This window comes from Pelophylax lessonae, assembly GCF_965119305.1.
Source record: "Pelophylax lessonae genome assembly, chromosome: 6".
Classification (NCBI taxonomy): domain Eukaryota; kingdom Metazoa; phylum Chordata; class Amphibia; order Anura; family Ranidae; genus Pelophylax; species Pelophylax lessonae.
Window position 1 is genome coordinate 38,874,234 of NC_138773.1, and position 27,590 is coordinate 38,901,823.

General features: G+C 43.3%; 1 protein-coding gene across 1 annotated transcript in view; it reads left to right on the top strand.

Moving 5' to 3' along the window:
- Positions 1–27,590, top strand: part of LOC309558537 (natural cytotoxicity triggering receptor 3 ligand 1-like) — a gene marked incomplete at its 3' end in the record, with an annotated part of 190,199 nt that overhangs the window by 22,356 nt on the left and 140,253 nt on the right. The window lies entirely within an intron of this gene.

Genomic DNA, 27,590 nt, shown 5'->3' on the forward strand with positions numbered 1-27,590 from the left:
GATGGCAGGAAACTTAACAGTGCTCACCACACTGCTTCAGGCACCACCACCAACTTGATTTTTTGTTTTTTTGTTTAATTTGGTTTAGTTTTGTTAATGATTGTTACATTGGCCAATTTGTTGGGCCATTTTTTTTTTTAATTTGAGGGTGGCACAATATGATTTATTATAGTGCTTCTTTTGGGGATGAAATAAAATTTTATGCAAAATGATTAGTTTGTGTTTGCTCTTTGGTTTTTTAGGAGTGTTGGTGGCCAAGTAATGGCCCTGGTTAATGTAGGCATTTATACACACGTGCTTCTCTATCTCCAAACATATGATTTCATGTAAATTTAGATAACTCAATGTTCACATAACGACCCAAGAAAAGGTCTCCCTTCAAATGTAGCTTCAAAACAAGTCTCAAGGCTAACATAAACCAAAGCCAACATACTAACAATTACAGACCACACCACTCAACTAAACAAATACAACACAAAAGACATTCGATGTGTACACCAAAAAGAAAACTTGGGTAATAAAATAAATGTTTTAATAACACATGTGGGTGTCTACCAACTGTAGCGTACAAAAAATATATTACAATATATAATAGAATGAACTAAATTGCCAATGTAACATTTGTGTTGCAAAGAGCAACATACTTAAATTTAATTTAGATAAACATTTTAAACATTTTTTATGTTTTGACATCATTTTTTTGAAGGTTTTCACAAAAACAATTCTTTTTTGTAAACATTTGTGGTTTTGTCGTTTGCCATAAAAACAACAAGGCTTTTTTGTAAACATTTGTGTTTTTTTCGGTTGCCACAAACAACAAGGCTTTTTTGTAAACATTTGTGGTTTTGTCGTTTGCCATAAAAACAACAAGGCTTTTTTGTAAACATTTGTGGTTTTGTCGTTTGCCATAAAAACAACAAGGCTTTTTTGTAAACATTTGTGGTTTTGTCGTTTGCCATAAAAACAACAAGGCTTTTTTGTAAACATTTGTGGTTTTTTCGGTTGCCACAAACAACAAGGCTTTTTTGTAAACATTTGTGGTTTTGTCGTTTGCCATAAAAACAACAAGGCTTTTTTGTAAACATTTGTGGTTTTGTCGTTTGCCATAAAAACAACAAGGCTTTTTTGTAAACATTTGTGGTTTTGTCGGTTGCCCTAAAAACAACAAGGCTTTTTTGTAAACATTTGTGGTTTTTTCGGTTGCCACAAACAACAAGGCTTTTTTGTAAACATTTGTGGTTTTGTCGGTTGCCATAAAAACAACAAGGCTTTTTTGTAAACATTTGTGGTTTTGTCGTTTGCCATAAAAACAACAAGGCTTTTTTGTAAACATTTGTGGTTTTTTCGGTTGCCACAAACAACAAGGCTTTTTTGTAAACATTTGTGGTTTTTTCGGTTGCCACAAACAACAAGGCTTTTTTGTAAACATTTGTGGTTTTGTCGGTTGCCATAAAAACAACAAGGCTTTTTTGTAAACATTTGTGTTTTTTTCGGTTGCCACAAACAACAAGGCTTTTTTGTAAACATTTGTGGTTTTTTCGGTTGCCACAAACAACAAGGCTTTTTTGTAAACATTTGTGGTTTTGTCGGTTGCCATAAAAACAACAAGGCTTTTTTGTAAACATTTGTGGTTTTTTCGGTTGCCACAAACAACAAGGCTTTTTTGTAAACATTTGTGGTTTTGTCGGTTGCCATAAAAACAACAAGGCTTTTTTGTAAACATTTGTGGTTTTTTTGTTTGCCAAAAACAAGGCTTTTTTAATTTTTTTATTTTTTTTGGTCCCAAAAACGAGGGTTTTTTTTGTTTTTTTTATTTTTTTTGGTCCCAAAAAAAAGGGTTTTTAATTTTTATATTTTTTTTGGTCCCAAAAACGAGGGTTTTTTTTTTTTTATTTTTTTTGGTCCCAAAAACGAGGGTTTTTTTTGTTTTTTTTATTTTTTTTGGTCCCAAAAACGAGGGTTTTTTTTGTTTTTTTTATTTTTTTTGGTCCCAAAAAAAAGGGTTTTTAATTTTTATATTTTTTTTGGTCCCAAAAACGAGGGTTTTTTTTTTTTTATTTTTTTTGGTCCCAAAAACGAGGGTTTTTTGTTTTTTTTATTTTTTTTGGTCCCAAAAACGAGGTTTTTTTTTTTTTTTTAATTTTTTTTGGTCCCAAAAACGAGGGTTTTTTTTGTTTTTTTTATTTTTTTTGGTCCCAAAAAAAAGGGTTTTTTGTTTTTTTTTATTTTTTTTGGTCCCAAAAACGTGGGTTTTTTTTATTTTTTTTGGTCCCAAAAAAAAGGGTTTTTAATTTTTATATTTTTTTTGGTCCCAAAAACGAGGGTTTTTTTTTTTTTTTTTATTTTTTTTGGTCCCAAAAAAAAGGGTTTTTAATTTTTATATTTTTTTGTTATATTTTTTTTTAGAATGTCGAAATGTGACATTTAAAAAACATTGGAAAATTAACCAAACAAATTAAAAAATAAAAACTAAAATCTTTTTAAGGGTGAGACATTCCTCACAAATGGCTCCTGAGGGGCTGGATCCGCCCCATAAGTGTCTTCCAAAACTAATATTCGGTCTATGCACCATGTTACATATTCCAAAAGGACCTCATAGGTGAGGTGGGTGTGTCCTGGGTAGAAAAAGACATGACAATTAGTTTTATGCAAAATGATCCAAACAACGATTGTAATTAATGTGCCTCAACAAATATGCTTAGGAGTCTATTGGTTGGCTTTTATCAACACTCTGAAGCAAATATGCTAAATTGCTGGTGTAAACCTTAAACTCAAACTTTCACAGCAAATTGTTCAAAAGGTTACATAAGATGGCTTGGAATGTTAGTAGCAGTTCCACCAAAGCTAAGTAAAAGGCTTTTCTTCATGTCAACACAAGCAATCATTTAGAAGAATGTAAGGTGTTTTGGGTTCAATTGGTCAACACGATACATGTGCACACATTTATCTCTATCACCATTGGAGTTTGTGTAGCGTTCTCTCTCCCTCTTACTGTCTATAGATTGAACCTGACACATAGTAGAGACTTACCCTTTGGAATTCGGAGGGCCAGTTCTGGACGGAGCAGATGTGTCTGCTCCCCTGATCTCCTTTCCGCCATCCCAGCTGTGTTAAGAGAGAAGAAAAAGTTTATCAACAAATGGACTCACGCTAACTGTAGGTTAGGCAGTCATGAAAACGCTCTAACACCCACTCATTACCCCTCCACATTTCCCTGAAAGTTTTATTTAGACTTTGATATGGTGGTGATGCAGATTTGTACAGTGCAAGCGTCATTCTACTGGGTGAAGCTTGTAGCGTTAAGGATACGTACTCCCTGCTTTTGTGCTGATTGTGTTTTTCGGATGTTTTTTGTGCCTCAGCCCTGCCTGTTCTAAGTGTTGGAAACATATCATTTTGGGAGGGCTGTGGAAAACTAATCAGGTTAGACTTACACTCTCTAGGTTTTTGGGGACAAGAGAAATAACAATCCTCCTTTTTACATGGCCCCTGTACACACCTCTAGGCACCTCCCTCCTGTTGGTTGACCCCACAGCAGGCAGCTTGCTATGGAGGCACATGAGATGAAGCCAAGCACCCTGTGCCTGTTCAGGCACTAGGCTGTGAGCCAGCCTTGCCCCCCTCCCTTCCGATGGTCTCAATGATTAGGAGTGACAGCATCAGGAGGCAATATTGGCATGCTGTCACCTCAGTTAAGGAGGAGGGGGAGTCTGTTCCAGACAAGTATAAGTGCAAAAATTTGGACAGTAAAAAATGGTCCCAGTAAGTCTTAGGGGGAATATGCACACCTATCACTTGGAATACTAATGCATAGAATGCATTCACATAAAGAACCTGCTGCCTTTAGAGCAACTTGAAGCCTGAGCGGGGACATACACAGTTAGCATTTCTCCACTTACTAAGTAGACACATTACTGGAAAAGCACACAACTTACCATCATCAGTTTTTTTTTGGGCCCCCGAAGTTGATGGCGTGGCTGGCTCGGGAGAAACTGCACAAAAAGAACACAAATTGTGAACTGGAATGTGGTACATTACCGAGGAAGAGTATTTATGAAAGATTGACAAACACACATTTTCAGTGTTGACTAAATCAGGACATGATTAAATTACAATGTCCACAAAAAATTTACAAGTACAAAGCACACCATTTCCAATGTAGAGAAACTAACACCAATTTAGAATAGGGTGGGTTGAGATAACTTACAAAAGATAACATGTCCTGTAAAGCTGCCCAAAACCACCTTTCAAACATGAAGGTTAAGCAAGAGTGTTTCATGACCAACCTTCCTGTCACATATAGCAAAACTACACTTGCTTAGACTCCAACTTAGATTATCCTAGATACACATCATCCTAGCACACACAATTCATGTGAGAATCTAATTTTAGGTACTTACAGACTAGTTCAGGGGAGCCTGGAGTGGGGGAGGATGGGGGAGACCCTACATGGGGGGATGGTGTCCCTTCATGGGGGGATGGCGTCGTATCTCCTAGAAACACAAAGACACAAATACAATCCTTGAACCAAAGCTATTTGATAAAGGCACACAGAAAGTAGTTGGGAAACATTGAAGGTAGTAGTTACTTTGGACTGGGTAAGCAGCGGCCCCTCTTCCCCAGTCCTCCACAACTAACATCCTCAATGTCATCTGCTACATAACCCCAATGGCAAAATATATATATTACAGCCCTTAGATTTCCCAGGACACATTGAACACACAAACACATGTAGAATACTTACTTCCCATTTGAGGAGAGCCCAGGTCCTCATCCGGTTGAGACCAATTGGCCTCTTCTTGGGCACCAATGTGTTCCTGGCCCGGATCCAGGCGACTTGGCCCTGCCTGAGGCTCCTCTCTTGCTGAAGTTACATCAACCACAAAAGAAAACAAAACAAACAATCATTCCTCCAAGTTCGACCTAATACACAACACACCAGCACATCCACATTACTTACAGGGGGCCTGAGAAGGCTGAGCCTCCACATCCTGATCACTGGTTTCTAAAATAAAAGAAAAACATTATATATTATTTATGGACACAAATAGGCAGTAACCTCTCATCATGCTAGCACCATACTCAATGCCCCTACAATTCAGAACATAGAAGTGCACTTACACCAATGAGATGCATTGACCATGTTTTAAAACAGGAGGGCACCATGCAAATTAAGCGGGCGCCTAAGGCCTCACACCTACAGGGGCCTTGCGGCCAGTGGCGGAGCACCAACATTTCGAAGGGCGCAGTCAGGGAAATCTCCCAAGTAAAAGATTGCTTTCAATCCTCGGATCAAAAAGTTGCAGCAGTGTGCTGCAGTCCCTTCACTGCGTCTGCCAGGTGTCTGTTGTCCGCTGACACTTACTCCTCCTTCTCTGACTGGGGATTGGCCGTCTGATCATGTTATCCTAAGATGTGGAGGAATCGGTAGGTGTGTACCTGCACCAGTAGGAAGTGACTGGCCGGTCAACTCACTCTGCTATCATCATTTGTTGCTCTGGGAGGAGAGCTCCGCCCTGGACCCGGAACATACAGGTAACCAGGCCCAGACTTGATATTTTGCAGGCTGGTCATAGATTTGTTGTGTCCACTATGCAAAGGGGTTGAGTTGCCCAAGGGAAGTTGGAAGAGTCTGAAAATGGTTGGTGGAGGAGGAGGAGAAGAAGGCCCTGGGTGGCTGGGGGACAAGGAGAGGGCCCCTGGGTGTTTTCTAGAGGAGGAAAGATCCACAATGACGCCAGAGTCAATTGCCAAGGAAGAGAGTGGAGCTGAGCAAGTCCTGCCTATCTGACCTGAAAGCCAAACATGGTGTAGATGGAGCCCTTTGCCCTAGACAATGACAGCACCAGAGGTGGAAGGTGAGTGGTAGCAGGTCTTTGACATTATAGAGCATATGGACTCTGTCCATTATTGGTAGTTTTGTTTGGAGTTGTCCTTTAGATGTTTAACTGTGTTGTTTTTGACCCGAGCTGTGAGGGACTGAGGTATGACAGCCCACTATGCTGAGACTTATAGTGCCCTAGAATGTTGAGGACTGAGGAATCCTTAGTCCCTAACAGAGGGCACTACAAGTCTTAGCATAGCAGGCAGTATTTCCTCATTCCCCTACAGAGAGGATTACAAGTCCAAGCAGGTAGCCTTCTGCAGTGGGACTTGTTGTGCCCTTGACTGTGGTGGACTGAGGAAGGGAAGTGTAAGAGGGTCTCTGTAAGCTCAGATGTATGGGGGAGCTTTGGGGACCACAGAGTTCCCTTTTACACCAGAGTCCCCAGCTTCCCCCCTCAAATAATGGTTCCCAAACTCTCCTTATATCAGAGTCTTCACACTTCCCTCTTACAGTGTAGTAAGTCTGGAGACTCCGATGTAAAGGGGGCTCTGTAAAATGTGATTAGAGATTAGAAATTTCTAACATTTTTATTTTCTACTTACGATCCACAATTTGCAGTTGCTCAAATGGCTCGCTGCCTCTGAATGCATATTGGAGTGTGGCCGTCCTCCTCCTCCCCTTCTTCACCAAAAGCACAAGAGGGTGCCGTCCGTCCGCTTTGGCTAGAAGCAGAAGAAAAAAAAGAAACATAAAAAATACGTATGTACATAGTAGTATTAAAGGTTGTGAAGAGACACTTGATGGAGGTAGGAAAGGTAGGAGCGAGAGGGAGGGGGGGGGGGGGGGTGTTGGTATTAGTGTTGTTGCATAGCTAAACACATGTCCACCTACCCAAAAAATTGTAACCTATCTGGTCACATGTAATGTATATTTTTACTTACCGGAGATTTGCTCCACAGCCTTTAGCAGGAGCCTGGGTGAGCGCCTTTTGGCATCACTCCAGGCCCGCTGCAGATCCACTATCTCAGGCAGGAACATGAATCTCCGCTGCAGCCTCATCCGGACACGACACATCATCTTGTGCTTTTGGTGAAGATGCGTATTAACTTTATCATACCCCCAGAGGAGGAGGAGCTGTGGAAAGAGCAGTGTATGTTTGAGTCCAAGTATGTCCAAAATAGTACAGTCTTCAAATAACATGCTAGGTCGTCTTTGAGATATTGTAGAACAAAGAATTCCATTTCTGGTGATACATATACATCGATGTCCAAATCTACCTCCATGACATAGGTTGCCCCACACTGGTGATTTCCTCTACATGATATAGCCATTTTCTCAATTGGCCTTTCATGACACACCCAGGGCCGCCATCAGGGGGGGACAGGCAGTCACTGTATTTACAACCTTATTGCTGTCCATTTAGCAGGGTGCAAGTAACTTTACACACATGTAGCATAGGTATCAACTTTTGTCACCATGTTAAAAGGACAGCAGTATGGGTAGCATTACAGTGACTGTTATTAGTCCAGGCTCACTAAACTAGCCAATGCTTGGAAAAGCAAGCCATGCAGATTGCTTTTCAGGTCCCTTTTAACACGAGCTGTCTGATTGGGTGTGGCTGTTAATTTTTGACGCAGACCTGATAAGCCCCTCAATTCTCCTTTATGGAGTGTTATATGTAAATGGGATTGCTTCATTTGAGATGCAGATTTAAACTGTGTATGGCCAGGCTGAAGGTACCCAAGTTGATTGGTCGATCACCTGGAGGACAACGTACAACCAGTCTGTCAGATTTTACACACACTTATCGCTAGCATCTCTTGTAGCCACTAGCAATAATCACTGTGTTTTCCTGGCAGGGGCAGCACCAGGAGAACACAATGGCTCCGCAGGAGGGTTTCCCCTGTCTGTGTTGATGGTGGAATCAAGGCAAAATGTTTTTCCTGCAAGCCACGGGACAAACAAAGATAGTTTTTTAATTAATCCATGATTTTGCCAAAATGGAAAAAAAAAGATGTTTGCTTTGTATATTCTTAAGTTTGCTACATAACTAGAACATGTAACAGTGTTATATCATTGCAGGAGATTTCCCTTCACTTCCTGTCTTGGTGTCACCAGGACAGGAAGTGAGGGAATCTCCCGTGGGGATATAGCCAGCAATTCTTTCCTTTTATATATACTATGGACATTATAAGGCAACAATTGCAAGCTATTTCCCCACAGTGATATTCCCCTCACTTCCTGTCTTGGTGACACTAAGACAGGAAGTGAGGGAAAATCTCATGCAATGATATCACCCTACTAGAAATTGTGGTTCCGTCTAAAAAGTATACATAAAGTAAGCACTTGGTTTCCAAAGTGGCAAAATTATGGAGGAGTTAAAACCCCATAGTGTGATCGGGTAATCTGACGGTGTGTTCCTACACTCCTCAATGTGTCTGTTCATTAAGCTGTGCTGAATTATCCTTGATTCACAATTCCTGCAAGAGTTGCACATGGTATGTGGGAGATGCAAATTTAAGGTGGCATAATTATCCACACAATCACACATAATCCTTTTTAAAGGTCCCCAGCAGAATTTGATGGCATAGTGGTTCACAGCAGTGCCATCAGATTCCAGTTAGATCTGTAAATTAACAAAGCAATGTGATCTGGGGGTGTATTTAACTTGCAATGGACACCCCCATTCATTATCATATGGCAGTGTGAGATGGGTGATTTGTTCAAGGCAATCCTTTGAAGACATAACCATTCCAGATTTTTGTGATCACTGATTCCATCTCAGGTGAACCAATTAGCTGCTGTGTGCAGATCCAGCTTATGATGGTAAGAGTGTCAGACAAGACAAACGGGGCCGAGCTTGCAGTGTGTATGGATGTATGTAAGGCAATAATTTTTGGCATTATGCATTTAGGGAATATAATGTTTCTAATCTTGCATATATGAAAAGGGTCAATACATTTGTCTTTATCGAGACAGATTCCAAAGCGTCAGAGCAATCTGTCACAGATAATTGTGTTTCATTTTGTGTAAAAGTTGAAACGAATCAAATCTATCTATATACAGGCATAGCCCACTTTAAGTACACAATGGGACCAGGGCATGTATGTAAACTGAAAATGTACTTAAAGTGAAGCAATCCCTTTTTTCTTTTCTCGATGCATGAAAATACACCAGCTCCATTGTAAATTTTGGCCACATTGACATAGCCTTACTCCCAAACCATGTGGGAGCATGTTAAGGGGAGCCAGGACTATGACATGATAGATTACCTAGGCAAGCTGGCCAGCCACAAAATGGATATGGTGTAGTCCTGGGTACCCTGTCGTTGCTCCCTAAGTTTGTTATCCCTGTCACTTATGGTTTGTGAGCAGTGTCATGGCAAGCTGAACAAGCTGTGTCCTTACTCACGATTGTATATAAAGTGAGTGTACTTAAAGCAGGGTATGCCTATCTATATCTATATAGAAAGTTCAGAGATGTGAACCTGTTCCCTATTATATACACTAATATATGGTATATAACATATTCTATAATGTATCTAATGTATATATATTGTATATAATATATACATAGTATATATATTGTCTAATATATTTTGTATAATATATATTTTGTGTGTGTATATATATATATATATATATATATATATATATATATATATATATATATATATATATATATATATATATATAGGGAACAGGTTCACATCTAGGAAGTTTCTATAACAGGAAGCTTCTAGATCACGGCTAATAGGCAGAAAGTGCATGCGCAGATCAGCAGACCAAAAGTTTCTTGCACACCCGCTAGATAAGCGACCCACCCAGCCCCCCAGCCACCATCCCGCACCCTGCACATTCACACCCCCTCCTTACCTTACACACAAATGCCACTATTTCGGCAGTAAACAGTGCAGGAGCCATGATGCACACTTACGACAGGGCCTGGACAATTTCCGGAAACGTGTGCACGCACCAAAAGTTTCGTTTCCGGTTTCATGTATAAATGTGAGAACGCGGTTTTGTATATTCGCGAATTCGCGAATAGTCAACATACACAACCATTAAGCAGATTTAACTTAGAAAAAGAAATACAAATACATACATTTGTGGACACCAGAAAACTTTATTTAGACACATGAAGACATTTTAAAAAAAAATTGGAAACATGCTGTTTATTACATTTGTATTTTTCAAACCAAAACAACCTTTGTACAACATTTAGACCATATACATCGACAAAGAGCCCATAATCAACAGATGCATGTGCAGATTGACAGAATTATGTTAACAGCAATAAATACTTACAGAGAGTCAACACACAACACAGCCAAATCTCACCTCCATAAATAACAAAGGGCCAAAAATGTTACCCATAAAGCATGTGACACACAAATATATTGGACCTCTTCGTAGGTCAAATCTTTCCTGATGTCTGAGTGAGCTATATATAATCCAAGCAAACACACACCCAGAATGGTAACGCCCAGTCAAAAAATTAACTGTGTGTGTCCTGTGTGTTTTGGAGCATGCTCAGTTGCCAAAAAACGGGAAATAGAAATGAGGAATAGAAATGTATGTAGGTGTGTATAGTATATGTGAATTGAAAAAATTCTCTATTCAAGTTTGCTAGTCATTATTTAGAATGTTTAGATACAGGAATACATACATATATATACAATTACGTGAGAGAGAGAGAAATATATATTTAGGTAAACAATTGAAACACACCTTTTGGGATTTGGGAAGTGAGATTGTGACAATTGACCAGATATGTAAGCCAACAATCTGACTCATCACTCATGAACATCCCTAAATTTGGCGTGGCAATTATATCAGGCGTTCTTATGTGCATTTTGGCTGGCGTTTTCACAGGCGTTTTGACATGCATTTTTTGGGCAGGCATTGTTATATGAAATCACCTACAAAAGCCCCAAAAACAGACCACAAACACGTACATGTGAACGTAGCCCGTTTGGGGGCGTTTGAGGGGGATTTGTCCAGCTCAAGGATCAGCTCCCAAAACAGGCAAAAAATCCAATCCTATTCAGTTCAATGGCCCCTGTTCCCATGTGAGCATTTTGACGGCATGAGGAAAACACCCAACGCTCACTGAGAAATAGCACAATGATTAGGGAGTCTGCCTTCCTGCTGTAGGTTTGTAAGTTCGAATCCGGAAGGTGCCCTCTGTATGGGCAACACTTGGATATCTCCAATCCTCCAAATGTTGACATCATTAATTTTGTTCATGTTTGAAAAAGGCATGTGTATCAGCAAACTTTTAATCTAAAGACATGAACAAAATACAAAAGATGCCACATAAAGTCAATATGTAGCAATATTGTGAGCTAAAGCTCTATTTGTTTGTTGGGCATACTTTGCTAATTAGCCAAGTATAAGGGATATATATATATATACCTTCAGTTAAATGTGTAGTAAAATGGTAACACTTGGCCATACCCATATGGAAGAAAAGGTAGTATTTGCAATATATTTCTAAAAACATTCTTTGGAAACACATAAAATATTGTCAAAATTGTGACATTTCCTTGATATGTGTGAAATGCTAATAATCTTTCTTTGAAATATGTTTTACATCTATTTTTTTTATATCTGACGACCAATTCCCCAATGTAATATTTTGTGGGTTTTTTCAGATAATGTGGAGGTTCTATATAAACACTGTAGATTTGACTGCTATGATTTCGGAGTTAGCAGGAAAGGTGTATGGAATGTGATGGTGTTTACTAAGGGATCCCTTGTTGGAAGTGTGCATGTTTTTCCAATTCCGCCGGTTTTTGCCATTTTCTATGGGCGAGACAGCAGATTTGCAAGCGGTATTCAAAAAAAAATTGACCCAAAATCGCGCTGGCGAAATTTTTTGAGCCTATTTGGCGTTGCGCATGCGCACATTCGCGCGTTCGCAGCTCGGGGCTGGAGGAGCTGTTTAACCTTTCCACACTTTCGCAGATATCTCTCTTTCTAAGTCAGTTTTTGAGATTTTTTAAACGCAAGTCATCTCCAAATTGACTTCAACACCTTCCACAGTGATTTGGGATTTTTGGGGGTACAGGGGAAAATTTGGCTAAACTTTAGTCGAGCTTTTAGCTGGCGTGGTTTTAAGTCGCGCTCTGACCATATTGCATCTTAATAAATCTCACACTAGGCGCTATTTTCCGCCCGCCGTTCTTTGAATGCCAATTTCAGACTTAAATAATCGCCGGTTCGCAAAATCCCGCCGAAACGCCAATTCGCCGTACTATGAATCAGGCCCTATACATCTCTGGTGACCAGGCTACATCTCTGCTTTTTAAATCAGCCAATTGGTCTTCTTCAGGGTCTGGAGTCAGCAGGGATGATGTGAAGGGAAGTTAATTCAACCCATCGCTTACTCCCGACATCTGTCATATACCGGGATTGTATATCGATATGTCATGTGCTACCATTAGTATAGAATTGGGAAAAAGGTTCTAGTCAGCAGGGAAGAGGTTTTACAGCAGAAGGGACACACAGAGTCTGTTCCACCATAAAAACCGACTTGCTAACAACATCCGAAAAATTAACCCTACAGCGCAAGCTGGGCCGGGACAAGGGGTGGGCATGAGGGATGGTTGCCCTGGGTGCAATGGTTTATTGCAGGCATGGGGGGGCGCCTTGACCCTAACCCTAAGGGAAGTGGAGGCGCAGTTTGGCATCCTTGCCACTGAGTGCAAGTCTGGCCAAAACCTAACTAAGCTATGACACAAGTCATATTATAAATGAATGTTACCCCCCACAGCCACCAGTACCAGTACATCTCGGGTTGAAGTGGTTACACTGGGATGATGCCTGCCCCTCCCCCTACCTTCCCAGGCTCCCCCTTCCCACTGGTACATCCCCGATCATCTCTGTGGTCTAAGAAACTGGAAACAATGAGTATTTAGTGACTTCTGGTTTCGCCAGGATGTAAACCAACCATTACTGGCTTGGGAAAGCATCTGATCAAACTGATCTTGGTTTGATCTGATGCTTTTAGCGGCAGAGGAGAGATCTGGGGTCTAATAGATCCCATATTACTCAGTAAAGAGTACCTGCCATGGCCCATGCTATCACAAAGAATGTTGTTCATCCCTTGTGATAGCAATAAAGCAGATTAAAAACAAAATTAATCACTTGCTGACCGCCCGCCACACTTTTACTATGGCAGGATGGCTCAGCTGCGTGAAACGACGTAGTACTACTACGACGTGGTGCTAAGGGGCGCGCCCATCCCCACTAGGCAGCGGGGATGCTGATGCATTGGGCTGGTGGCTGCGATTGCTGCCGGGCACCCACGATCGCTTCCCCACTGAGAGAAAAGGACGGTCAGCTGTTGTAAACACAGCAGACCGTTCTTATCTCTGAAATGATCACAGAGCGCCTTTGATCCTTCTATATAGGAACACAGTAGTGATCAACCGATATTGTTTTTACGTTGCCGATAACGGTATTTTGGCCATCGCATATCGGTATCGGCCGGTATTGGCCGATATTTTTGTACATTTAGAATTTTGCAAAATAAACACAAAATTCAACACAAATCTGTTACTGAACATATCAAACTTTATTTATTAACAATTTTAACATTAAGGGCTTGTTCTTCACATCCTAACTGCATGAGAACTGATAGGAAAACGTCAATTGCAGGGACATTTAGACATCATTCTGATTGTGCATTAATGCATAATAAACTGCTGCAATAGTGCAATCACTCACTGCAATAATTTTAAATCACTAGTGCAACTACTGCAGTCAGTGCTAAACTGCTAGAAAAAAGCTAGACAACAGCAAGAAAGTGGCTTGGAGTCAGTGGACTACCTCTGCAGTAGGGCACTCACTGCAACTACTGCAGTCAGTGCAAAACTGCTAGAAAAAAAGCTAGGCAACACAACAGCTACACAGCGGATTGGACTGGAGTCAGTGGACTACCTCTGCAGTATGGCACTCACTGCAACTTTTTTTTTTTTTTTTAAGCCCGTAGCGTGTGAAACACACTCAAAAGACTTCACCCGGTGCATAAAAAGTGCACACACGCAACCATGAACACACAAAAACTGCACAGGGTGTGCGAAAATGGTCTGGCCTCCAAAGAGGTTGGACCTATACCTTGATCCCCCGGGGCGCAAGACTCCTGACAGGGACTGAGGTACTTCCTATGGTTTGCCTGGCCGAAACCTGGCAAACCCCGTTCTCCAGGGGGACTGCCGAAACAGCCCACCCCAAGTACTGGGTGGGGCTCCCCCGAAGGGAGACCCCATGAGAGAGGGCGAACTAAGCCAAAAGGCCATGTCCACCCCCTCCCAAGACTTTCAAGGTAGGCCCAGAGACCCACACCGTACTCGTCGTGCAGAGGAAGAAAAAGGTGATAGTGAAGTGACAAAACACTACAAAGAAAAAGCACACACAAACAAAAAAGGTGGGGAAGGGGAAGTGGAGAGGTGAATTAGTGCCTAAGTGAAAAACAAAGGCAGGCCTTCCGGCCGGAATAAAAATTCCTCTGGTCGAAGCCAAAAGGCCTTGCCCAAGAGGCAGGTGCTTAAAAAAGTGTGCGTAGGTGCAGTGACCATGGTGCCGAAAAACTCAAGGCGAGCTGCCCCTCACCAGTGAGAATTAAGGCACCCCTGGGCTGCCACCCCAGGGGCACATACACTACGGGCTTTCTCTACCCCGGCCCTAAGGCCAGACCGAGTGTAGCCCTAACCTACCAGGAGGCATCAGAACTTTAGACAGCTTAGGGTGAGCCTGCCTTCAACTGGGGACAAGCCTTTTTGCAAGGCCAGATTCAACCCAGGAGGAAAGGCCCTCCCACCGCCATCCGCCGTTCCTTACCAATCACATCCAGGAGCAGTACTAACTGGCCACGGAACCAATCCAGTTTTCTCGCTCCCTTCAAACTGGTAGGGGCGGACCCATTCAAATCAGAGGCAATGGACCCATCCGGCTTTCTCTGATGGGGCTTACTTCCCAGTCCCCCGGTTGTTCCGGAGCGCCCTGGTTCATTTCGGCAGCCACCGATACTAACCATCAGGTTCCATACCAACTGATAAGAACAGATACTACACTTGATCTTAGCCAAAAGGCCGAGAAGCGAACTACTGCAGTCAGTGCTAAACTGCTAGAAAAAAAAGGTAGGCAACAACTAGACAGTGGATTGGATTGGAGTCAGTGGACTACCTCTGCAGTAGGGCACTCACTGCAACTACTGAAGTCAGTGCTAAACCCACTTAAGTAGAACAATATTATACTGCAGAAAGCAGAACATTTCAGCATGGTCCATGGTCACCTGTTAAAGGGCTTCTGTTTTGTTCATATAATGCTGCCACTTCATAAACATGCTCAGGGAGAGAGGAGGACAGAGGAGCAGAGAGAGAGAGGTATCTTCTAGCATGAGAAGCAAGTCTTTTGTAGTGTGCCTCATTTTCTTTCCACCACTGAAGAGGATCACTTCTTCTGTCAATTTCTGGTTCCTTCAAATAGAGATGAAGTTCATCATCCAGGCTCATTATTGCAGATTCAGAAGAAATTGAATCCTCCGCATGAGGCCCCAATAAAACACTGAAAATGTCCTGATCAATTCAACCACAATGAAGAAGATTCTCTTCTGTCCGTTGACGTATTTTTGGACATTTTTCTGTTTTTGCAGCATGCTGCTCTTTCAGATTATCAAAATAGTGATCTGGACTTGTCTTTTCGGCAGGAACCTCCTGCACCTCCTGTTGAATATCTTCTGTCAGCCATTGTTTTGCCTTTGCCAATACATTATCAGAAGATAAAGCATTGTTCTTGTATTGAGGATTCAAAAGACTTGCAAGCACAACATTTTTAATTTGTTCATGCTTCTCAAAACATATATCATTTAAAGCTCTTTGGCTTGACAGACCATTATTTGAAGGTTGGAGGGTGTTGTGTGCCATGACACTGAGGTATGACATATCAGCAAGCCTCATTCCTTTCCGCAGGTTTTGCTCCACCTGCAAACCTACCTCTCGAAGTAGCACAAGCATCACTCTGTCTTTGTTGATTCCTCAGTCTTCAAGCATGCCTAGAAACATTTATCTACTGTACTCAGTGTCGGATCCTTGCATCACTTTTGTATCCAACACCAATTGCCTTTTTGTCAATCCACTGTCAATGAAGTGGCATGTAAGAATCATTAGTGACTCGCCTGACTCTGTTTGCCCTGACCAGCAGTCAGTCGTGAATGAGAGTGAGTTGCCAGCATTCTCTGGTTGCAGCATAGCCTTTACTTTGTCAACGACCTTTTGGTGAATCGTTCCCAGCATTTCTGTTTGATAATACTTCTCACTCTTCAGTGTGTAGCTTGGCTCAAGTATGGACATCAACCGCTGAAATCCTGAGTCAGACACCATTGTAAATGGCTTTTTATCAGTGACAATCATCTCTGTGATTACTCTGTCCAGCAGTTGGCATCTTCCATCTGAATCTAGACAGTGACACCTGTTTTTTTTTCAGAAACGTATCTGTTATTGTTGCCTGGGATAGTGGAGGAGGTATTTCGAAATCACATTGATATTCATTTTGTTTTTTCTGTGCTGTTTGATATAATTCAATAAGATGAACTCTTAGATGGGCCCAAAGATTTGACTTATTTTTGTTTTTTGCAGTTACTGATCCCATGCTTATGTTGTTTGTACATGCGTTTCACACTACTGCTTTTCCTGGAGAAGGTTGAGACGAAAAATAGTCCCAGACCACACTTTTACTTTTTCTCTCCTCATCCATCTCCATTTCAACCTGAAAGACACAAAAAAGATTAAAAAATGGCTTGCTGAAGTTGCTGGCACCCTGTTGTGGGTTGGTGGTGGACGACTGGTAGTGTGGGTTGCTTGCTGCCTGCTGCCTGCTGGCACCCTGTTGTAGGTTGGTGGCTGACACCTGGCAGTGTGGGTGGCTTGCTTGCTGGTACCCTGTTGTGCGTTGTTGGCTGATGCCTGGCAGTGTGGGTGGCTTGCTGCCTGCTGGCACCCCGTTGTGGGTTGGTGGCTGATGCCTGGCAGTGTGGGTGGCTTGCTTGCTGGCACCCTGTTGTGGGTTGGTGGCTGTCGCCTGGCAGTGTGGGTTGCCTGCTGGCACCCTGTTGTGGGTTGGTGGCCGATGCCTGGCAGTGTGGGTGGCTTGCTTGCTGGCACCCTGTTGTGGGTAGTGGCTGATGCCTGGCAGTGTGGCTTGCTTGCTGGCACTCTGTTGTGGGTTGGTGGCTGACGCCTGGCAATGTGGGATGCTTGCTGGCACCCTGTTGTGGGTTGGTGGCTGATGCCTGGTAGTGTGGGTTGCTTGCTGGCACCATGTTGTGGGTTGGTGGCTGACGCTTGGCAGTGTGGGTGGCTTGCTGGCACCCTGTTGTGGGTTGGTGGCTGATGCCTGGCAGTGTGGGGGGCTTGCTGCCTGCTGGCACCTCGTTGTGGGTTGGTGGCTGATGCCTGGCAGTGTGGGTGGCTTGATTGCTGGCACCCTGTTGTGGGTTGGTGGCTGTCGCCTGGCAGTGTGGATTGCTTGCTGGCACCCTGTTGTGGGTTGGTGGCCGACGACTGGCAGTGTGGGTGGCTTGCTTGCTGGCACCCTGTTGTGGGTTAGTGGCTGATGCCTGGCAGTGTGGGTTGCTTGCTGGCACCCTGTTGTGGGTTGGTGGCTGATGCCTGGTAGTGTGGGTTGCTTGCTGGCACCATGTTGTGGGTTGGTGGCTGACGCCTGGCAGTGTGGGTGGCTTGCTTGCTGGCACCCTGTTGTGGGGTGGCTGGCTTCTGTCACCCTGTTGTGTGTTTGTGGCAGACGCCTGGCAGTGTGGGTTGCTTGCTGACACCCTGTTGTGGGTTGGTGGCTGATGCCTGGCAGTGTGGGCTGCTCGCTTGCACCCTGTTGTGGGTTGGTGGCTGACGCCTGGCAGTGTGGGTGGCTGGCTTGCTGGAACACTGTGGTGGGTGTTTGGCTGGCTTGGGGTCACCCTGTTGTGTGGGTGGCTGGCTTGGTGTCACTCACTCACCCTGGCCTGTTGTGGATGGCTGCTGGCTTGCTGGAACACTGCATGGTCACTGGTCATGGTGGCGGGTGGCTGGCTTGTGGCTGGATGTTGGCCGGGCTGGCACCCTGTTCTGTTGTGGGTCAGATGGCTGGCGGCTGGCACCCTGTGGTGAGTGGCTGAGGCCAGGGCCTGTGGGTGGATGGCTGGCACCGTGACCGGCCCGGACTGCATTTGGCTGCACACGAGCCTGTCCGAGACGCGGGAGGTGGTCTTAAGGAAGAGAACGTATGCAGCACGCGGTGAAATGACGTCACGTATGGGCCGCGCAGGCGTGTGAGGCGGTGTTAGAAGCCAGAAAATGTGTGCACGCAACATACACAATGACATCACTAAAATATCGGTAATATAGGTAAATCCAAAGGCCGATTACGATATATCAGGGAAAGTGCATATAGGCCTTCGATATATATCGGTGTTGCCGATAATCGGTCAATCTCTAGAACACAGGTCTCTATGGTCATTTCACAAGCCCCTCCCCCACAGTTAGTAAACACTCCCCTAGTCTCACATTTAACCCTTTGATCACACACTAGGTTAATCCCTTCCCTGCCAGTGTCATTATTACAGTAACAGTGCATATTTTTAGCACTGATTACTGTAGTAATGTCACTGGTCCCCCCAAAAGTGTCAAAAATGTCAGTTAGGGGTCCGATCTGTCCGCTGCAATGTCGCAGTCGCTAAAAATTGCTGATCGCCGCCATTACTAGTAACAAAATAAAAATAAATAAAAATGACATAAATCTTTCCCCTAGTTTGTAGATGTGATAATTTTTGATTTTTAAATTTTTTTGGGGAATGTTATATAGCAGAAAGTGAAAAATGTTTTTTTTTTTTCAGAATCGTCGCTCTTTTTTGTTTATAGCACGAAAAAAATAAATCGCACAGGTGATCAAATACGACCAAAAGAAAGCTCTATTTGTGGGAAAAAAGGACATCAATTTTATTTAGGTACAGCGTTGCACGACCATGCAGTTTTTCATTAAAGTAACATGGTGTGGTCATTAAGGGGGCGAATCCTTCCGGTCCAGAACTGGTAGAGTAACAAAAAAAAAAAAAAAATCAATAAAACAAATAGTAAAATATTTTTTTTTTATAGCCCCCCCCCCCCTCAAAAAGGTCCTGTGTGGATATGTAAACAGTGATTGCACCACATACTGTATGTGAGGTATCACTGTGAAGGTCAGATGGAGAGCAATATTTCTAGCACCAGACCTCCTGTGTAAATCTAGACTAGTAACCTGTAATGACTTTTAACCACTCCCAGACCAGCGTGTACCCGTACGTCGCTGGACTACAGGTGGTTTTACCGGGATGATGCAGCTGCAGGCAGCAACCTGGTACTGTTTTTTAGAGTTGGCGGTCGGCTCTCTGGTAAAAGCAATCCAAGTGGCCAGGGCAGGCCCTACCATGGGTCTCACTGGCTCAATTGGACCCAGGCAGAACTTTGAGAGGGGCGGTAAATTTACACCCAAGATTTTCTTTCCCAGCAGTTTTATGTGTCATCAGTTTGTGGCGCGTTACAGGTGGCATTTCCCCATCTCATACTGCCGCCCTTAGTGGAAACCGATTAGTATGAGGAGGCGGAGCCTCTCCTCTGGGGAATGTCCCTCACGTGACTGTTGTGTGCGCAATGACATCAGACATTTAGACAAACAAAATAATACTGGAGTTTGTGGTTTGGAATTGAACATAATCGTATGTCATATGATTTTGATTATAGACAAGGCTAAATGTGTCTTCCCAATACATTTAATTTTAGTTTTAATTATCATAATATAAAATAATGGATGTGGAAGCCTTTTGGTGGTTGTAATTTGTTTTTTTTTTTTTTGGTGGGGGGGTTGGGGGGCAGCATTTCGTTCTTGGACCCAGGCAGCACAATGTAGGGAGCAATGAAGGGAGCCCACTGGAGTGCTGCCTGCATAATGATCCTCTTCATCTGGAGCTGAGCGGCCTAAACCCTGGGCAGGACGTGACTCTCTACACTGAGCTGGTGGGCAGCTGTTCATCTCCCTGGGTCAGTATTAAGCAGGGGGCGGAGGAGAGCTGAACCTGAGCCGGAGCTCGGCACTGGAGGGTGGCACCTCTACTGGAGCAGAAGCGCGAGGTACCGGAATGGTCTGAGGAGGTTGGTGATGAAGGATGTGCGGCGCTCTCGGACTGCTGCTTCTCCCTCCACCAGGAGCCAGTTGGAGCTGTGGTGAGCACTGTGGTCCAGGAGAGGAGCGTCCTGGGAGAAGGAATTTAGCAGGATCACAATTAAGGAGGGCAGAGTGCGGGCCACTCTCCTCATACTGCCCAGTGAGTGTCTCCAGAACAGGGGACCAGGGTCCCTGGGTGTGACATGGAGGATCCCTGGTATGAAAGAGAATTGGGGTCACCAGGTGTGCCATGGTGAATCGGAGTCATAAAGGTATGACATGGGGGATAGGGGTCACGAGTGTAACAGGGGTTCGGGGTCACCAGGTTTGCAATGAGGAATTGTGACCCCTTGGTATGCCATGGGGGATTGAGGTCCCCAGGTGTGACATGGAGGAACATCATGGTCCCCAGGTGTGACATGGAGGAACATCAGGGTCCCCAGGTGTGACATGGAGGAACATCAGGGTCTCCGGGTATGACATGGAGGAGCATCAGGGGCCCCTGGTGTGACATAGAGGAACATTGGGGTCACTGGGTATGACAGCACGACATTGGAGGAACACAGGGGTCCCTGGGTGTGACATGGAGGAACATCAGGGTCAGTGGGTATCACAGCACAACATGGAGGAATATTGGGGTCCCAGAATGAGACATGGGGAAACATGAGGGTCCCTGGGTGTGACATGGAGGAATATGGGGGTCACTGGGTATGAAAGAATTACATGGAGGAACCATCAGATCAGGGTCACTGAATATGACATAGAGGAGTTTTTAAACCCTTCCCTTTTTGTTTTATTTTTTTTTGGGGGGGGGGGGGGGCGCGAGTAGCTGGTCTCGCCTAGGGCGTAAAATAGTCTAGCACCGGCCCTGCTCGCACGCAAACAGCGACTGTCCCAGTCCCAAACATGTTAGGTATCACCATAAACATCAGATCATGGGCAGTAATTCTAGCATAAGACCTCCTCTGTAAATCTAAAGTGGTAACCTGTAAAAGCTTTTTAAGTGTTGCCTATGGACAGTACAAATTATGTCATTTGTTGTCATGGCACGCTATGGTTCCACGCTACTGTTTACCGCAAACTGGACGTGACGTATGCCTTGCTGGACCTCAAATACCTAATATTATTATCAATGTTTTTTATGTATTCACACATACCTGATTTACACCCACATTCTCTTATTGGAGAAAGTTTTTCTTTCTGTTTTTATTGCATGAAGCAATTGATTTTTATATATTTATCAGTTTTAGTGCACTCATTCACATCATCTGTATGGTTTACTTAAGAAGGATATAGCACTTTAACTTTATTTTTTGTCCACCATCTGGTCAAGTTTACTAGTTTGCAATATCACCTATATTTAAACAGGTTTTTTGTCCATTTGCACTAATTACTAATTACATTTTTGTGATTTCATATTTATTGAGGTTGTGATTTGTATGATTTATTATTGATTGCGTTTGTGTGTTAGCGCCTCATTACTTCCTTTATGTCCTTTTAAGTCTAGCTTACCTAAATTGAGAGCAGCTTCACATTTTTTGTTCACTTAAGGGAGGCGCCAACACTCTCTACATTGGTTTCCATTACATGTTTGGTATCTATTTACTCAGCGTAACATCATCTTTTATATTTTACAAAAAATTGGGTTATATTTTATGTTTTTTTTGCATTAAATTTCAAAAAGGTGTATTTTTTCCCCAAAAATTGCATTTAAAAAACCACCGTGGAAATACCATGTGACATAAAATATTTCAAAAGCCACTATTTCTTTTTTCTCTAGGGCCTCTGCTTTAAAAAATATATAATGTTTGGGGATTCTAAGTAATATTCTAACAAAAAATACAGATTTTTACAAGAAAACAAAAAGTGCCAAAAAAGGCTGCATTGAAAGATTTTATGAACCTTAGTTTGTCGCGGTTCCACGGGCGTGCGCAGTTTTAAAACGTGACATGTTTGGTATCCATTTACTTGGCATAACATCATCTTTTAAATTTTACCCAAAAAATAGTTATTATATTGTGTTTCTGTGCAAAAAATCTTTTCTAGCAAAAAAAAAAAAAAGACCTGGTCTTTAACCACTTACGGACCGCCCACCGCGTATTTACGTTGGTACTTTGACGTTAAATATATTTTTAAACGGCGGGCGGTCCACTTTAACATAAGGGTGGTCCCAGCGGTGGATGTGCCGCAGGATGACCTTTATGGGCGGCAGGAGAGGTGCCCCCCCCTCCTGTAGCAGGGAAAACAATCCGGTGTAACGTGAGAATTACCTACCCCGTGAGAAAAACCTACCCTCGTCACTTCCGGCCAGGAACAGCTGAGCAGCGCAGCAGTGCGCATGCTCAGAGCCCCAGATACGTAATTGAACAGCTGAGGGGCTGAATAGTGCGCATGCGCACTAGTATGAACTGATCACGGTGATCCGTGAAAAATACCTACCGACGCGGCGGTTACATTAAAACAGCTGTCCTGCAATATGAGTCATCTCCGCTCCTCTCCCTGTCACTTCCCTGATCTTGGCTAGTAAATATAAAAGCGGCTCTAGGCTCCGTGATATATCTTTTCATACAGCCGCCGGCGCTTTTATATTTACTAGCCGAGATCAGGGAAGTGACAGGGATAGGAGTGCAGATGACTCATATTTCAGCCCAGCTGTTTTAATGTAACCGCCGAGTTATACACACCGGAAGTGACGAGGGGTAGGTTTTTCTCACGGGTAGGTAATTCTCACGGAACACTGGTCTGCTGTCCTCTCAGGCAGAAAGTCAAGTGGGGGGAAGATGGCCCTCACTCAACTCTATGGCCTTGGAGGACCGGAGCGACGTCAGATGTCGCTTCCTAGTGTTGTGGAATCTTTTCCTCTCAGGTACAGATACCTGACACCTATTAGTCAGTGATACCAAATCAGATATGTAGCTACATAGAGATCAACAAGAATCAGTAGGTTTGAATCAGAGTGATCTGAATTTTATTATTCCGCGTTTTAGATTAAATATGCAATAAAACGTATATAAAATAGGTTGTATCAAAAATATTGTTTGATCAATCAAAGGTTAGTAGAAACTTCAGTAAGCTCAGAGTTAAAAGTTAATAGTCCGGTGTTTGCAACTTTTTGGAGGGGATCTCCCATCAAAGATACAAATGTCTTGTGGTCATGATTTCTAGATGACCATCTGTTCACATCTAGACAAGTTCCTTATTTCCAAGTTCAAATATTCCAGCAGTCATCAGATTTATTTATTGCTTTTTGCAAGTTTGCATATAAAGAATAAAGAGATAAAAACAAGAGATTAATTCTCCTCATTAGGAAAGCCATTTTTCTCTAAGCAACCATCTCGCCATCTCACTAGCAATGGTTTTAGCCCCCGTTCACACTGGGGCGACGCTACTTCGCACCGCGACCTCCGAGGTCGCGGTGCGAGCAGCGCGCCGCGACCTCGGAGCGGCCGCCACGGACTTCATAACATTGAAGTCTATGGCGGTCGTCTCCTGGTCGCCCCAAAGAAGCTCCGGACCCTTTTTCTGAGTCGGAGCGACTTGTGTCGCTCCTATCAGAACGGGTCCGCAGCTTCCCTATGGGAGGCGACCTGCGGCGACCTGTGAGGCGACCAGGTCGCCTCACAGGTCGCCCCAGTGTGAACGGGGGCTTAAAGAGCCCATTTTTTTTCAAGATGAAAAAAATACTTTTTTTTTTTCTTCTTTTTTAGTATAGATGTTAGATGTGAGGTCTTTTTGACCCTAGATCTCACAATAAAGAGGCTCTGTCCTGCTTATTTCTATTACAAGGGATGTTTACATTCCTTGTAATAGGAATAAAAGTGATCAAAAAAATATTTTTTAAAAGGACAGTTGAAAAAAAATAAATAAAAGATTAAATAAATAGGAAAATAATAAAAAAAAAAAAAACTTAAGAGCTCCGTCCCCGTTAGCTCGAACACATATGCAAGTCGTGCCCACATATGTAAACGGTGTTCAAACCACACATGTGAGGTAACGTGATCGTTAGAGTGAGAGCAATAATTTGAGCCCTAGACCTTCTCTGTAACTCCAAAAAGGTAACCTGTAGAAATTTGTCGTCTATGGGAAGTTTTAAGTATTGTTTGTCTCCATTCTACGAGCGTGTGCAATTTTGAAGCATGACATGTTGGGTATCTATTTACTCCGCGTAACATTATCTTTCACATTGAAGAAAAAAATTGGGCTAACTTTACTGTTTTCTAATTTTTTTATTAAAAAAAGTGTATTTTTAAAAAAAAAAAAATTGCGTTTGTAAGACCGCTGCGCAAATATGGTGTGAAAAAAAAAATATGGCAATGATCTGCATTTTATTCTCTAGGGTCTCTGCTAAAAAAAATATAATGTTTGGGGGTTCTAAGTAATTTTCTAGCAAAAAAAAAAAACGGATTTTATCTTGTAAACAACAAGTGTCAGAAAAATGCCTGGTTCAAAAAGTGGTTAAGTGGTTAGAAATGACTTTACCTTTTCAATCTGCAGCGCTGTAATTTTCAGTGAAGTACAATACAATATGGCTATCTGGAGGTGTTCTGTACACAGAGACCCCCCAGAAACGTAACTTCCTGCTTGTGTGATTGGCTGACTTATTTTCCCAGAAGTCTGCACTAAGATACAAGTCAGAGTTTGGGCATCCCCTGCAACAAAAACTTTATTTTTGTTGAGATACTCCCAAAGGGAAATCACGTCTAAAGGGATGCAGATCCTGCCAATTTCCTCGTTAGATCCCAGCAAGTGCAGCAGATGATTGATAACTATAAAGTGACTCCCATTAGAGTCACTTTACTCATAGACACAGACAAACAAACAGCTAGTTCTTCAAAATAACAAAAGGTAGGAATCTGCTGCAAAATTCAGAGGAGAATGTTTGTTTGTTTTTTTCTCAACAAAAGTGGAGATACCCTTTAAGTATGCTTCTCAGTGCCATCTATTGGTTGTAACGCACTATTCTCTTCATTCACACATTTAAAGTGCAGAGAATATAGCCTGAGAACAGTTGATTTTGCCACTATTCGCTCTAAATTAATTTACATTAGGCTTCGATGGACGAATATCTATGCACGATTTTTAAATAATAAACTCCCCTTTGACTTGGTCTTGTGTGAATGGGGAAACTGCAGTATTTTAACCATTCACACATTCGTCAGAGACCATTTTATTTTGTTTTGTTTTACTTTCTATGTTTGTCCCCTCCATCTAGTGGTTATAATGTGGTATTTTCCTTATTAACTCCATTGTGTATGCATGAAAAAATCTGAACTGGAGAGAAAAATGTTTAATGACCTTCAATTTCGTCAGCTTTTTGCACAGAACGAGAGCAGTTTTGCAGGGCAAATACCTCAGAAATTTTTTTGTATAAATACACCCCTCAGTGTACTCTATTTATTCTGCTCACTTTTCCTCAAGTTCCTCAGTATCCCTTTTGTAAAGCGCTGCGTAAACTGTTGGCGCTATATAAAATCTGTATAATAATAATAAATAATAATTAATAATAATAATGTAGTGGCAATGGGTTTTCTGGGTTTGCAGTTCTTTTAGTCTAATTTACATGCATTCCTGCGCGTGGACCATTGGGCAGCCTATTCACTTGTACTGGCTGCCCTATGCACATTTCCTGTGGCAAAGAAGCTCAAGGATCACATTTTGGCCCTGAGCCAGGCGGATTTTTTTATGCACAATTTGCCACGCATTTTGCACAATTTGTCGTGCGACAATCATGGCAAAATCACACCAAGTGGGGTGACATTACCACTTCAATACCGGGCACTTTCACCCTCAGGCTCATTTTCAGCTTTCAGCGCTGTCACACTTTGAACATTGTATTCATATGACATTTTTATAATTTTTTTAAACAGATAAAGCTTTCTTTTGATGGTATTTGATCACCACTGGGGTCAGTGGCGGAACTACTGGGGTTGCAACGGTCACACTTACAACCGGGCCCTGGATTTCTGCCACTGTGGGGGGCCCACCGCCAGCTGCTTATTTCACTGTGCCAGGGGGGTGGTGCTTCCAACCGCTTATTCCACTGTGTGAGGGGGGTGGTGCCGCCAACCGCTTATTCCACTGAGCTAGGGGGGAAGTTCCACTGGCCGCTTATTCCACTGAGTGAGGGGGGGGGCCTGGTGGCCGCTTATTCCACTGTGTGAGAGGGGGGGGCCTGGTGGCCGCTTATTCCACTGTGTGAGAGGGGCCACCGTCAGCCGATTATTCCACTGTGTGAGGGCCTGCTGCTGTTAAAGACATTGATGGGAGTCGGCAGAGCACTCACTGCCATACTCACACAGCAGACTGCCTGCCCGGCTTCACCCATTGCTGCAGACAGATGCCCTGGCCAGGAGGAGAAAGTTAACTGACCCGCTGACAACCAAAAGCGTGAAGGAGGTGGAGCATCATTGGAGGCACGAATGATACTGAGAGCAAATAAGTGCTGGTGCCACTGACTCCACCACCCAGCCTGTACCTGAACCCCCCATCACCACCAATGCTTCCTCTGATTGACCCCCCCCCCCCATCACCACCACTGCTTCCTCTGATTGACCCCTCCATCACCACCACTGCTTACTCTGATTGACCCCCCCATCACCACCACTGCTTCCTCTGATTGACCCCTCCATCACCACCACTGCTTACTCTGATTGAACCCCACCACCCCCATCACCTCTGCCTGTGACAGTGTCGAGATTTACGATAGATTTACATCGTGGGACACTATTTATATTTTTCTTTTTAATAAAGGACTTGTCAAAAACTGTGTTCTGTGTTTTTTCCTTTTTTACACTATTTTGGTGAATGGGTAGGGGTTTGATGTACCCGATACCCATTCACATGGGGGGGGCTGGGATCTGGGGGTTCCCTTGTTAAAAGGGGCTTCCAGATCCTCACAACCACAGCCCAGGGTTGTCGGGAAGAGGCCCTTGTCCCCATTAACATGGGGACAAGGGGCTTTTGAAGGGCAAGTGGCCTGGTTTGGTTCAATGGGGGGGGGGGGGGCGCTCGCTTATCCCCCCCCCTTTTCTGGCCTGCCAGGCTGCATGCCTCGATAAGGGCCTGGTATGGATTTTGGGGGGCCCATAACGCATTTTTTTAAAAATGTTGGCGCAAAGTTCCTCTTAAAATCTGTACAGGACCCAAAGGGCCTAGTATGTATTGGGGGGGAACCCATGCTATTTTTTTTTTATTGTGGCATGGAGTTCCCCTTAAAATCTATATCAGACCAAAAGCACCTTGTATAGATTTTGGGGGGGGACCCCAATGCCAGCCTTTTTTCTTTTAATTCTGTCAAAGGGTTCCCCTTAAACACTTAAATACAGGGCACTTTCACCATCTTCCTGACTAGACCAATTGTCAGCTTCAGTGTTCATTGGCATACTGTATATGGGAAATATTGATAAGCTTGGCATGCCACTGCTCCCTGTCTTTAACATTGGCATCTATGGGAAATCTTAGTCAGCTTGGCATGACACTTCTCACAAACTATAAGTGACAGGGACACAAAACTTGGGGAGAACCGAGAGGGGACCCAGGACTACAACATATCTATACATTATAAA